This window comes from Scyliorhinus canicula, chromosome 9, assembly GCF_902713615.1.
Source record: "Scyliorhinus canicula chromosome 9, sScyCan1.1, whole genome shotgun sequence".
Classification (NCBI taxonomy): Eukaryota; Metazoa; Chordata; class Chondrichthyes; order Carcharhiniformes; family Scyliorhinidae; genus Scyliorhinus; species Scyliorhinus canicula.
In genome coordinates this window covers 107,133,702-107,148,692 of record NC_052154.1, presented here as the reverse complement: position 1 = coordinate 107,148,692, position 14,991 = coordinate 107,133,702, and the positions used below count along the sequence as shown (strand labels likewise).

The 14,991-nt window shown below is 44.8% G+C and overlaps 1 protein-coding gene across 1 annotated transcript in view; it reads left to right on the top strand.

The window, feature by feature from the left end:
* LOC119971596 (embryonic protein UVS.2-like) overlaps positions 1-14,991 on the top strand; it is a 129,373-nt gene that overhangs the window by 69,612 nt on the left and 44,770 nt on the right. The window lies entirely within an intron of this gene.

Below are 14,991 nucleotides of genomic sequence, written 5' to 3'. Positions count from 1 at the left end.
AGTGCCGCCACCGCGGACCGGGTTTCTCGTCTATTAAGGCACATATTTGTCCAGTGATGATTATTGCATAGGGTCCCTCCCATCAAACCCCTTGGCCCTTTTACCTGTCATGAGTTTGACCATGACCCTATCCCCTGGTGTCAGTAGTGAAGGGGTATCCTTTCCAGTCAGTCTGGTCAATCCTCTATGCTGTTGCTGTGCAATTACCTGACCCTTAAGGGCATGCAGGCTTATCTCAAGTTCCACTCCTCCAGTTATCACCTCCTCCGGGAGGCATATTGCTCTTCCTGGCATTAACTCAAAAGGGGTTGGACCCATTCCCCGGACGGGAGTGGCTCTTTTGTCGCAACAATTTGGCAGGACCCGTACCCAATTATTCCCTTCCTGCAATAGAGCTTTGGCTAGGCTATTTCCAAGGATTGGTTCATCCACTCTACCATTCCCGAGCTTGGAGGATGGTGTGGATATGGAATCTTTGCTGGATGCCAAAAACCCCACAAGCCTCCCTCATGACTTCCCCGTGAAAATGGGGCCCCTTGGTCAGAATCCAGTTGAAGTGGCACCCCCACCTTGGTATTATTTCATTAGCCAATAGTAAAAGCCACGGGTACCTAGCGGTGGCATCCTGACACAGGAATGCTTCCCCCCACGCGGTGAATTGATCTACAATCACCAACAGTATGTTCTACCCTGTACCTGAGGCAAAGGCCCAGTATAATCTAGTTGCAATTTTCCCATGTCCCTTGGGCCGGGGCTGACTTGCAATTTATCTTGGCAGGGATGGCCTGGTTCTACCAGGGTGCACTGTATCCATCGCTGGCAGAATTTGACCACATCCCTGTCCATTCCCTTCCACCACCAACATTGCTTTAACAGCTTGATCATATTGTCTCTCCCTGTGTGTGCTTGTCCATGGTATATGCCACAACAGGGATTGTTGCACAGCCACGGATGCTTTTATTGTTCCCCATCTCCTCCAGATTCCATCATGGCCCATCCATCTCCTGTTATTTCTCCATCCCCCCCCTTTCCTCCACTAGTGCTTGTTCTTGCACCTGCCTGACATCAATATCAACATTGCCTGCAGCCTCCCAGCTGCTATTCCTGGAGTCTGCATCCTCCACCCGTTCTTGCTGTAATAGGTCCTCCTCGCAACCTGATCGGCCCAACTGTTATCTTACTACTGCGTATAATTCTCAATTCTCCGATGGGCCTAGACTTTAATCACGGCTACTTCTAAGGGCTGTCTGGCAGCCAGGATCAAGTCACTGATTAAACTCTCATGCTATATGTGTCCCTCCACTGGAGGTCACAAACCCCTGCCTACTCCAGCTGTCATATAGGTATGAACTACGCCAGAAGCGTCCCAACGGTCAATGTACACAGTGAGTCGCTCCATCAACATACAAGTTGCTCACTCCCTCTCACCACTAGTGGCTCTTCTACCAAGCCTCCACTAGTGCCCATCCTCTACTTCCACAACACATTTATGCTCCGTTCCTTGTGTTGTTAACCTCTATCGTGGATTTTCCCTAATATCTTTACAGATTTCCACATGTCTGTCCCCAGGTAAAATATTAGCTTCCCACTTTGAGCATCTACTACCCGAAGTCACCCTTCAGTCTTTCAGCCTCTAAGAGTTGAATAATTGTGTGAGGGATAGGGAGGATTAGCTTACCCATCAGGTCATGGGGTTCGATGCATTATTGCCCATGAAGTGCACAGCCAAGACCCGCACACATCGGTGCATGCCTGTGGCTACTGATCTCCATTGGGCAGAGAGTAATATTCCACTGGTCTAATTCATCCCCATGCCTCTGGGCTACTACGTCGGCCTATATTCCCACTAGCCCGTCTGGCAGGAGAGTGTGAATGGTTTACTAAAGCCCAGCCACCACAGGGTGGACCCCTTCTCCATTAACTTGTGTGGATTGAAAAGCCTGTATCTTCTCCCAGCACTCTACTTTGTCTTTGCTAGTCCTTCCTCCCTTTGCTAATCTTGGATGGGTTTCACAAGGGGTTGCTTTACCCCTCCACTAGATCATGCCAGCTATTGCTGCACTACTGAAAAGTCACTTAGAAATTCTCAAATCCTCGAAGCTACTGCAAATCCTGTTCCACTGGCAGTTACCTAGAAAGTAAAACACAAAAGATCCATTCAGACAAGTCAATATTAAAATTTGCAATTCTGTTAAAAGAAAACCTCTTCAGCTGTCAATAAAAGTTAAAATTCTTAATGCCTGTAAAAAAAAACACCTTCAGCTGTGAACAGGCAACATTAAATCTGATGTATGAAGAGAGGCGGGGTAAAAGCCTTCAGCTGGACGTCATTACGTCACCACCCTCCTTTGTTTGACTTAACCAGAAACACGAGGAGGGATTTTTATCAGTCTCTAATCTACACCCATTTTTGGTCCCTCAAACTTTGTTTCTTTTCTTCCGACCAATATCAATTGTGTCAGGAATAATTATTTTTCAACCTGACCCAAGTTTTAAGCACAAATCAATCCAATACAGAATCCGACATAATCATTTAGATATCTCAAATCAATCATCCTGTTAAATTAATATGGCCTCATTCTTACATGTGTGAATTTATACCCAGATTAAAATTCCCACATGGGTGTTCAGGATAACATGGGAGGTATCTTCGCTCCCAATAAAAATCGGATGGCCCGTCGTGAAATCGGCCGAGGGAAAGATGCGTCCGTTTGGACGCTGGCCTGACGATCGGCGGGCACCGATTTCGGGCCTGTCCCCGCCCGAGCACAGTCGTGGTGCTCCCATGACAATCGTGCCTCTAGATGCCCCAAACAGGCATCGGCGCCCGTTTCACCATGCAGCAACCATACCTGGTGAAGGGCCGGCGCTCGGACCATCAGGCTCGGAGATCGCCGTTCGGCGTGAAAAACGGCGAGTGGCGATTTTCCGAGCGGGGTGGCGGGGGGGGGGGGAGAATCGCTGGGTGCCGCAGGGGGGCGTGATAAGTGTCGGGAGGCCCTCCCGCGATTCTCTCACGCCGCGTGGGGAGCGGAGAATTCCGCCTGTCCTCTGGCCAAGAAAACAGGTTTTTGTCAACTGTTTGGACTTGAAAGCACTTAAATGATTAAACATAAAAAAACGCAACTTCAGCAGCAGTGTTTTGAAATGAAAATAATAATTCCTCAGAAAAGATAAATCTTAATAATAACATTACTCCACAAAATCTCCTCCAAACAAACGAAACACGATACTTCTGCTTGTAAAGTTCACAGCAGGCTTTTGTTCTTCGGTTAAAGTAATTAACAAGGTTCACTACCCTATTTCATTATTAAACTTAAACTGTTTGTTTGATTCATTTATCTTTCTTTTCCATTTAATCCAAGGGGCTGGTTTAGCTCACTGGGCTAAATCGTTGGCTTTTGAAGCAGACCAAGCAGGCCAGCAGCACGGTTCAATTCCCGTACCATCCTCCCCGACAGGCGGCGGAATGTGGCGACTAGGACCTTTCACAGTAACTTCATTGAAGCTTACTCGTGACAATAAGCCATTTTCATTTCATTTTCATTTCAAATCCTCAACACATGATTTCTTTGGCATCACCAATCCTTTTAGTAAATTTAAATCTCAAAGGCATTTCACTCAACACATTATGAATGCCAAATCTTTGTTCCCATCACATAAGAACATAGAACTAGGAGCGGAGTAGGCCATCTGGCCCCTTGAGCCTGCTCCGCAATTCATTAGATCATGGCTGATCTTTGTGGACTCAGCTCCACTTTCCGGCCCGAACACCATAACCCTTAATCCCTTTATTTTCAAAAAACTATCTATCTTTAACTTAAAAACATGTAATGAAAGGAGCCTCAACTGCTTCACTGGGCAAGGAATTCCATAGATTCACAACCCTTTGGGTGAGAAGTTCCTCCTAAACTCAGTCCTAATCTACTTCCCCTTATTTTGAGGCTATGTCCCCTAGTTCTGCTTTCACCCGCCAGTGGAAACAACCTGCCCCGGCTATCCTATCTATTCCCTTCATAATTTTAAATGTTTCTATAAGATCCCCCCTCATCCTTCTAAATTCCAATGAGTACAGTCCCAGTCTACTAAACCTCTCTTCATAATCCAACCCCTTCAGCTCTGGGATTAACCAAGTGAATCTCCTCTGCACACCCTCCAGTGCCAGTACATCCTTTCTCAAGTAAGGAGACCAAAACTGAACACAATACTCCAGGTGTGGCCTCACTAACACCTTATACAATTGCAACATAACCTCCCTAGTCTTAAACTACATCCCTCTAGCAATGAAGGACAAAATTCCATTTACCTTCTTAATCACCTGTTGCACCTGTAAACCAACCTTCTGTGACTCATGCACTAGCACACCCAAGTCTCGCTGCACAGCGGCATGCTTTAATATTTTATCGTTTAAATAATAATTCCGTTTGCTGTTATTCCTACCAAAATGGATAACCTCACATTTGTCAACATTGTATTCCATCTGCCAGACCCTAGCCCATTCACTTAACCTATCCCAATCCCTCTTCAGACTTCCAGTATCCTCTGCACTTTTCGCTTTACCACTCATCTTAGTGTCATCTGCAAACTTGGACACATTGCCCTTGGTCCCCAACTCCAAATCATCTATGTAAATTGTGAACAATTGTGGGCCCAACACGGATCCCTGAGGGACACCACTAGCTACTGATTGCCAACCAGAGAAACACCCATTAATCCCCACTCTTTGCTTTCTATTCATTAACCAATCCTCTATCCATGCTACTACTTTACCCTTAATGCCATGCATCTTTATCTTATGCAGCAACCTTTTGTGTGGCACCTTGTCAAAGGCTTTCTGGAAATCCAGATATACCACATCCATCGGCTCCCCGTTATCTACTGCACTGTAATGTCCTCAAAAAATTCCACTAAATTAGTTAGCATGACCTGCCCTTTATGAACCCATGCTGCGTCTGCCCAGATGGGACAATTTTTATCCAGATGCCTCGCTATTCCTTCCTTGATGATAGATTCCAGCATCTTCCTTACTACCGAAGTTAAGCTCACTGGCCTATAATTTCCTGCTTTCTGCCTACCTCCTTTTTTAAACAGTGGTGTCATGTTGCTAATTTCCAATCCACCGGGACCACCCCAAAGACTAGTGAATTTCGGTAATTATCACTAGTGCATCTGCATTTCCCTAGCCATCTCTTTTAGCACTCTGGGATGTATTTCATCAGGGCCAGGGTGATGCATGCTTAGAATTTCTACTTTAACTGGCGTTATTGAATTCCCATACATCCACAATTTAATCTTGTAAATAGTAAATTACACACATGTTTAGGGGAAATTTAAAAACCAATCATAGCATGCTAAACAGTTAACTTTTGTGCTCAATTCATGTATCTTTGTTGTTATTTTTGTTTTTTACCTCCCCTTTTATCCACAGCTGCTCGACACAGTAGGGTTTCAAATCCTGTTACACGTACAATCTCAGAATAATAACACCAGCTTTGTCTGACTGGCCACTTACTCTGAGCCCCTCTGGGGTTCACTGTTTTGGCCTGCATCGAATCGTCGTGGGGCCCTACTCTTTCCAATCTTTTCAACGGCCGCTGGTTTATCCTGCTCTGCTCATCTGCGTGGCACAAAAGTCGTCTTTGCCCACCCAACATTAGCGCGTTCTCAGTGTTGCGTGTGGTCCACTGCTACCTACTCGCAACTTTTGCACAACTTCTGGATCCGACTGCCTGATCCGTAACTCCTCTATCTACCGTGTGGTAAATTGAAATGTACTCACCCGTATTTAGGAGGCAGATCATTCTGCCAGACTCCTGTGTACGTCTGAGCTCACAGCGCCAAATGATATAGGAGTGGTTTCAAGACCTGTGTATTGAGTCAGCTTCCACGTGGGGTGATTCCCTGTGGCTCAGCTCAGTACAGAGAGGAACAAACATGACAACCTGGACAAAGATGGCTTATTTAATCAGCTTGTTACGTGTACACGGAGACAGACTGGATATCGGCCAAGACCTGTTTCTGCTGAAAGAAGACCCAAACACAATAATTATACAATGTTCAAAAATCAATAGCCCACCCCAGTTGAACGTGATCCAATCCCTGTAGCTGCCTCTTTTAAACATATCCAATAGAATCGCAAGCAGTGCATGATTGATCCTCATCCTGACAGCTGCTTACAATCCCAGCAACTTACCGACTATTTGTGAGAAGCAGAACAACAGAACCAGCAGCCTGAATTGTTTCACAAAGACAAGATGTCAGCAGTAATGTCCTTTTGGTCAAGTTAGCTATCCTAAATCCCATTTGATTACTTATTACTGCTATGTCCTAAAAAATACATGTTTAATGGTTAATAATGATTACTCAGTTCTATAATTCATCTCAATCCTTAATAAAACAACTTATGAAAACTACTCTCGTGGCATGCTAACGATTCAGTTTTAACAGGTATCATCGCTGAACCCAACCCCCGGTCAAGGAGATTTACAGAATTGCCCTGGGCTGGAGAGTTTTAGTTATGAAGAGAGATTGGATTGACTTGGATTGTTTTCCTTTGAGTAGAAGAGACTGAGAGGGAACATGATTGAGATGTATAAAAATATGAGGGGCATAGAGTAAACACAAAGAAACTTTCCCCTTGGTGGATGGGTAAATGATCAGGGGGCATAGATTTAAGGTAAGGGGCAGGAGGATTAAAGGAGATGTGAAGAGAAAACCTTTTTACCCAGAGGGTGGTGGAGTTTTGGACTTTGTGCCTATAAGAGTGGGACCCTCATAACATCTAAGAGGCAGAGACCCTCATACCATTTAAGAAGTATTTAGATGTGCACTTGCGATCCCAGGGCATACAAGGCTATGAGCTAAGTGCTGGAAAATGGGATTAGAATGGTTATGTAGTTGTTTTTGACTGGTGCAGACTTGATGTGCCAAAGGGCCTTTTCTGTGCTGTATGATTCTATGACACTATGACCCGGGATCAACCTAGTGAATTAGACTGCCTCCAATGCCAATATATCTTTCCTTAGCTAAGGGGACCAAAACTGTTTACAGTATTCCAGGTGTGGTCAAACTAGTGCCGCGTATAGTTTTAGCAAGACCTACCTATTTTTATACTCCGCTCCCTTGGAAATAAAGGCCAATATTCCATTTGCCTTCCTAATTACCTACTGAACTTGCATGTAAGCTTTTTATAATTTATGCATGAGGACACCTAAATCCTGCTGTGCTGTAGCTGTCCGAAGTGTTTCACTATTTAAATAATTGTTAGGATACTGTTGTAAAACCTTTGCCAGTTCAATGTTTTCTTTTAATTCCTGCCCTGTTGACTGCCATTAATCTACAGCCTTCTTGTTAGCTGCTGAAATATTGGGATTTTTGCTTAAGCTACAGACTTTAGGAAAACCAAAACACCCCTGGTCTGATGAATTAACCCACGACTTCCCCTTCAGGTCTGTGGCAAAGCCAGTGATGTCAGTTTGAAGGATTTAGTAAGCAGCCAATAAATGAATCCAGAATTCAGAGTCATCTCCTGTTGTTCCTTGCGATTGATGGAACCAGGGTGTCATATTGTAATATGCAGCTCCTTTATTCTTCCTACTAAAATGCATAACTTCACGATTTCCAGCATTATATTCCATCTACAAAGTTTTTGTCCATTCACGTAAACTGCCTCTGTTCCTCTGTAGATTCTTTCATTATCCTCACCACTTGCCTTCCCACCTATTTTTGTGTCAACTGCAAACTTGACATTCATTTCCCTTGTCAAAGTCATTGATATGTATAATAAACAATTCTGGCCCCAGCACTGATCCTTGTGGCACTCCACTAGTTACAGGTTGCTATCCTGAAAATTCTCCTCTTATCCCAGTTCTGTCTTATATTTGTTAGCCAACCCTCTCTATATATATGACCACCAATACCATCGACTCTGATCTTTTTCATCAGTCTTTTGTGGGGTTCCTTATCAAACGCTCTTTAGAAATCCAAGTATATTATATCTACTGGCTCCCCTTCTTCTATTCTGTTTGTTCCTACCTCAAAGGCTTCTAATAAGTTTGTCAGGCATGAGTTTTCCTTCGTGAAGCCATGCTGACTTCTGTTTGGTTATATTATGTATTTTTAAATGCTCTACTATTACATGCTTTATAATGGACATGAACATTTTCCCAATGACAGATGTTAGAGTAACTGGCCTAGAGTTGCCTGTTTTTTTTTGTCTCCCTTTTTTAATTTTCTAAACTCCTGCGATTTGTCCAGAATTGAAAGATTCTTGGAAGATTACTACCAGTGCATCAATTATTTCTGGAGCTACTTCCTTTAATATCCTAGGATGCAATCCATCAGGACTTATTGTCCTTTTAGCCTCATTTGTTACTCTCGTACTTCTTTTCTGGTGATAGTTATTACATTTTTTCTTCCCTGTCTTTTGACCATTGATTATTTCGTACTTTTGGAATTTTCTTCAGGGCCCAGTTATATATCACCGGCTCCTCGCACCTTTTTAACCGGCAGTACAGTGGCCGGTTTTTTATGCCAGTCCTGGGTTAACTCACAGTCAAATGAGCTTTGGGAAACAATCATCCCCAGCTGGATGTGTCATACGTAGATTATTATACCCCTCCACCTCACAAGGACGACCATGGGGAGGAGACGATAAGAAAAACTAAATGAGGAAAAAGAAGGGGACAAAAACCAGTGCAACACCCACGGTGGTCGGACAACAAACAAAAATCAAAACAAATGTTCAATATAAACAAGGCACCACAGAACAGGGGAGCTGATGGGCCAGCATGTACCCAGCCAATCATTACATCTGGCCCCACACCCCCACCAGTCACGCAGGGGGTGAAGACGCGAACATCTGAACCCTGGAGCGGTGCACGCCATGGTGCCTGACCCTTCAACCCAAGGCCCAATCTGCGTGACGTACCTTCCATCTGTAGAGACCCCAGGTGGGGAAGGCGGCATCAGGCAACGCCCAGCTCTACATCACATATCACCTGAACGCCCATCACAGTGCCAGTGTGGAAAAAGGGGATGTGCAGCTCCTACCGAAATGCTCAGGAACAGCCGCTCTGAAGTTTTTACAGTACATATCGTGCACACACATAAAACGAAATCCAAGAAAAAAGCGGAGTCCCGCACACGCTACCACAGGACCAGAATTCTCATACAGAGCCTGCAGTCAACTAAACGTCAACAGATTCTGCAACGTGCACAGCAACCCATCAGCGTCTTCAGGCACAAAATTTGCAGCCGCACTGTCAGGCAGAACATCCCGCAGTCCCAGTGGTCATGGAACGGTCTTTCAAACATGACGACGCACTCACAACCTAAATGACATTCCAAAAGGATGGCAGCAAAATCTAAAATAGACTCCCAGGTGGACACTCCACCCCATCAAGCCAGAATCGTGAAACAATGTGAGGTGGAAATGGACAGATATGTTGGGCATTTAGCACCAGAAGCTGTTTGGTCGGTATCACATCCAATACAGCAGGACATGTTAGACCCCTGATCACTCCCAGCATACGCGCTCCACAAACAGGCGACAGAATCTTGGCCTGCTGCTTGCCTTCCACAACCTCATAGGATCCAAATAAACAACTCAGCAATGATACTCCATACCTTAGTCCAAAATTGAAAAGAAAATTTTGGGGAGGTGCCTCAGCTGAACAGGCAGCACACCAACAGCCCCAATGTACCCATGTCACCAGTTTGGTAAAGGATTGGGGAGTCTGACGAGTTCAATAAAATGCATTTATCCGGCAAACAGCAGCATGTGCACAGGGCCCAGTTGCAACTCACTGGATCTTCACTCCTTTTTAGCCGGCTCTACAGCCTTTTATACCAGTCTTGGGTTAACGCACAGCCCAATGAACATGGGAAAACAATCATCCCCAGCTGGATAAGTCCCATGCAGGCTATTACATTACCCGATGCCAATTTGCTACAGATCAGTGATAGTCCAGAGATAATAACCTTAAAGGTTCTGTTCAATTTAGGGTCTAAGTTCTCAAACTTTCTATGTAGAACCTCTTTCCCCATTCTACTATGTCATTGGAAAGTACACAGAACATTATAACAGTATCCTCCCCTACCACTAAAAACTCCTCTCCTGCCCAGAACAGATATCCCAAACCCTGGCATCAGGCAGACAAGAACTCAGGCTCTTTGCTGCAGAGAACGGTGTCAATTCCCCCTCACTTTACTGTTCCACACTACTGCTTTGTTCTTGTGTGCTCCTCCCCCCCCCCCCCCCCCAACCTGAATGGCTTCCTGTACCGCAGTTCCATGGCTAGTCAGCTCAACCCCTCGCCCAAGTTAACTGATGGAACGTCAAACCTTTTGTACAATTGCAGAGGCTGACATTCCTGCACTCTCACCCTCTGGATTCTCTTTGCTGCATAAGCTGTAGTCATATAATCCTGTCTGTGACCACTTTCCAAACCAGAAGGTCCTGTCCTCAAGGTGTGACCACATCCTGAAACAAAGCATCCAGGTAACTTTCTCCCTTCTTGATCTGTCACAGTGTCTCCAGCTCAGCCTCCTCAATGATTCAGAGCTGAAATCTTTCAAGTCACAAACATTTACTGCAGGCAGTTACTATTTTTCTTTTCAGGACTACTATAGTCTGCAGCCGCCTTTCAAAGTAAATTGACTCATGTCCTTACCACAGCATTGGTGCCAGCCCTTAGTTGTTATGCTGCTTGGGAAGACCCCTTACCAGCCCCAGACAATTTGTTTTGAGTAGCAACAGCTTTGGGCACTATTGCAACCTGACTTCTCATCTCAGGTGCCAGCATTGTCAGAAGCTTGACTCCAAGAGCTTGCACTCAATTTTACGCATGGGGGAATTGGCCAATGGACATGTCTGTAATGTTCCTTGTATTGTTCTCTAAGATAGCCAAAAGTCATAGTGTTTACAAAGAACATTAAGCTATGTCTTTTAAACAAAGCTAGTTTATTTTACTCTACTTTAAATGGTTCACACGCTCTACTGAGTAATAGCTAACAAAATAACAGTACTGAATCTATGTTACAGTAATCTATTATGTCTCTCTGATAAAACCAACACTCTAACTCAACCTCACACGATCCTTCTCCCAGAATGCTGAGATACACGGCCTTTTATAAGACTACTTAGTGATGCCATCTCGTGTTGATATAAATGAACATCATCTTGTTGACCCTTTACTCACCTTCGATTATAGATACCATTATACAGGAGCTCTATCATCAGGCAGTGTGCCATGCGCACCTCTCTAAGAGGATATATTTGTTTGTTCAGTTGGGGAATGGCCTCACGCCATAGCAGCATTACTTTTGGAAGTCCATGCATCAAGGGTGGAGCCCTTATTGACACTTTCAAAAAGTGTTACTTGAGTGGGCATAATTGCGTAACGAGTCTAACTCCAAGCATGTCATGTGAGCTCTAGCTGAATGGTCTTAGCTGCAACAGGGTCCTGATCATTGATGTCTTCTTTCTAAGAGGATATATTTGTTTATTCTGTTGGGGAATGGCCTCACGCCATAGCAGCATTCCTTTTGGAAGTCCATGCATCAAGGGTGGAGCCCTTATTGACACTTTCAAAAAGTGTTACTTGAGTGGGTATAATTGCGTAACGAGTCTAACTCCAAGCATGTCATGTGAGCTCTAGCTGAATGGTCTTAGCTGCAACAGGGTCCTGATCATTGATGTCTTCTTCTTGCCTATCCCTCCCACCATGTGGTTGTGTGGAACCGTTAGTCCATGATAAATTCCACCTCCACCTCCTTCCTGATCCAACCGCTCTGGAACCACGGCTTCCCTTTTCTCCCTTCTGTGCAGCCCTTCCAAGAGGTCTATGGCCCAGCACCAGAAGTCAGTCTCATAGTCAGACTAGCCTGTGAATCCTCTGATCCCTCCACTCAACCTCTATTCCCCCCTCACCACCTGCCCCCAATTAACCCTACTTCCCATTCACCCCATCCCCTTACTCACTCCTTGTCCACCTCCTCTAAACCCCTATTCCTCCCCCACTCCTGCTTCCACTCAACCCTCTCCCCCCAACCAGCTTAGCCCCATCTCCCTCACTCACCTCTGTCTCCAGCGCTCACCCCGTTGCCCGCTTCACTCCCATTCCCCCCTCACAACTACCCTCATTACCCCCTGTTCCCACCCACTCAGCCCGCTTTCCCTCCACTCACCCCTGCACCGAGGTGGCTCTGCCAGAGTGCCTGGCTGGCATTGCCAGGATACCCAGGTGGCACCAGCAGTGCCAAGGCACCACCCTGCCTAAAGGGTATGCAGCTGGGAGCCTCCGATCCCCTTGGAGATGCCCACAAGTGGCATTCCGTCAGGTACCTGTTTGTGGGGCCTGTACGAAACGATATCCGCCCGACATCTCTAGGTGAAGGGTTGAATACCAAAGTCTCAGGTACCTTGGGAATCTACACATTAGAGTAAGACTTATTGCCTTGCTCTATTATACAGATTTACTAAAAAGTGATCCCGCCCATTGTGTGTGGCGCCCTTGCAATGTCTCGCGAGCGAGGTCTTCCACCTTTCAACCGCCATGCTGTGCTGTGGCGTGCTGCTTATCCAGAGCAATGTGGAGGAGGATCACACCCTTTCACTCCCTGGTGTCCTGTCTCCAACTGCAAACAGATTCAGCCATAACTGAATTCAAAATGGCTTTCACCATAAAAGGGGCTCCAGGTTCCTGAGCAACAATTTCATGCTTCTGCCCAGTTTATATGTATTCTTCACACCGTAACTTCTCAGTAAAAGCACAGTATGAATTGAAACCAAAAATTGAACCAAAACCCCACACATACAAACATCTCTGTTCTGCAGGAATCTAACTATCGGTTTACCCTTCCTGACATAGGAACACTAAATTAAATCCACTTATTTCTAATATTTACCAATGAAAATATAATTCTCTTAAAGATACCTTAGTTTTCCTTTTTTTATTTATTTTTTTACCTAAAATTTAGAGTACTCAATTCATTTTTTTTCCCAATTAAAGGGCAATTTAGCATGGCCAATCCACCTACCCTGTACATCTTTGAGTTGTGAGGGAGACCCATGCAGACACGGAGAGTATATACAAACTCCATATGGGCAGTGACCCAGGGCCAGGATTGTACCCGGACCTTCAGTGCCACGAGGCAGCAGTGCTAACCACTGTGCCACCCGACCTTTGTTTTCTTAACATAAAGAATATGTCAATGCATTGGAAGCAGCTCAGTGAAAGTTTACCAGACAAATATCTCGAATGGGTGGGTAGTTCCTGTGAGGAAAGATTGAACAGTCTAGGGATTATCCTCTGGGGTTCAGAAGAGATGACTTGATTGAAAAATAAAAGACTTGGAGGTTTTGACAGGGTGAATATGGAGAGTATGTTTTCTCTTGTGGGAGAATCAAGAACTCGAGGTCAGTGTCCTAAAATAAGAGTTGCCCATTTAAAACAGAGATTGGGTTAAATCTCTTCACTCAGCGGATTGTGAGTCTCTGGAACTCTCTTTCTGGAAATGTAGTGGAAGCACTCTGAATACTTTTAAGCCAGAGGTGGCTCGATTCTTGGTTAGCAAGTGGATGATAAGTTATCAGGAGTAGGCAGGATGCAGATTTGAGGTTACTAACACATCAGCCATAATGTTATTAAATGGCAAAGCAGATTCAAGAGGCTGAGTGGTCTACTTCTGTTCTTTGTTCTTGAAAGAGGGGTCCTGAGATGAGACCCCTTCAAACCAGATAGTTAGAATAATACTAGCATAAGTATTAGCATAAATAGCTCAACATAAGTTAATTTATTGAAGACTGAAACTAAGCATAGAAAAGATATCCAGTAATCATTATTAACCATTAAACATGTATTTTAGGAACATAGCAGTAACAAGCATTTAAACTCTTGCTAATAGTAGTGGCTGCAATGTATGGTGGGATTTAAGCTCGCTATATTGACCACATTCCTGAGAAAGGCAGAATCATAAAATGTGGTCAACAGAAACACATCCAGAGGATGTAGTTCTCAACAGCAACTCCAGATATCCCGTACACAGATAGACAATCGTACAGTTGGGAACCACATTATGCTAAGAGGAGATGGGAGGGAAGGAAAATGGATGAGGGGGTCTTGAAAACAACAGATGGCCAATGAGCAGACATGACTACACCATAAGCTGATCATGAAGTTACCAGGCTGCCTAAAATAAAATTCATTGGTCACGGTATAATCTATAGCTGCAAGAATTGGACCGAGTCCAACTGAGGCTGTGCTGCTGACTTTTGGAAATTATATAACTGCTGAATCTAAAGCAATATTAAGCAAAGTTGGTTTTGGCACCTATCCAAATCACTCTCCCTCATACGTTGGCCAAGCTTGGAAATTAAAGCCGTCTTAACCAGAGCTGCTCTCTCCGTTAGTCTTTGTGGTAGCTGAGCTGGAATTAAGAGGGGAGATCCCCCACTTAGCATCTGAAAATGCTCCAACAGTTCATGTGATTCTTACAGAGCACCATATTGCACAATATGGTGGTATGGTAGTATAGTGGTTACCACTGTTGCTTCACAGCACCAGGTACCCAGGTTCGATTCCCAGCATGGGTCACTGTCTGTGTGGAGTCTTCGCGTTCTCCCTGTGTCTGCTTGGGTTTCATCTGGGTGCTCCGGTTTCCTCCACAAGTCCCAAACGAAGTGCTGTTAGGTAATTTGGACATTCTGAATTCTCCCTCGGTCTACCCAAACAGCCGCCGGAATGTGGCGACTAGGGGCTTTTCACAGCAACTTCATTGCAGTATAAAAGCAAATTACTGCGGATGCTGGAATCTGAAACGAAAGGGAAAATGCTGGAAAATCTCAGCAAGTCCGGCAGCATCTGCAGGGAGAGAAAAGAGCTAAAGTTTCAAGTCCGATGGCTCTTTGTCAAAGCTTTGTCAGAGCTTTGACAAAGAGTCATTGGACTCGAAACGTTAGCTCTTTTCTCTCCCTACAGATGCTCCCCA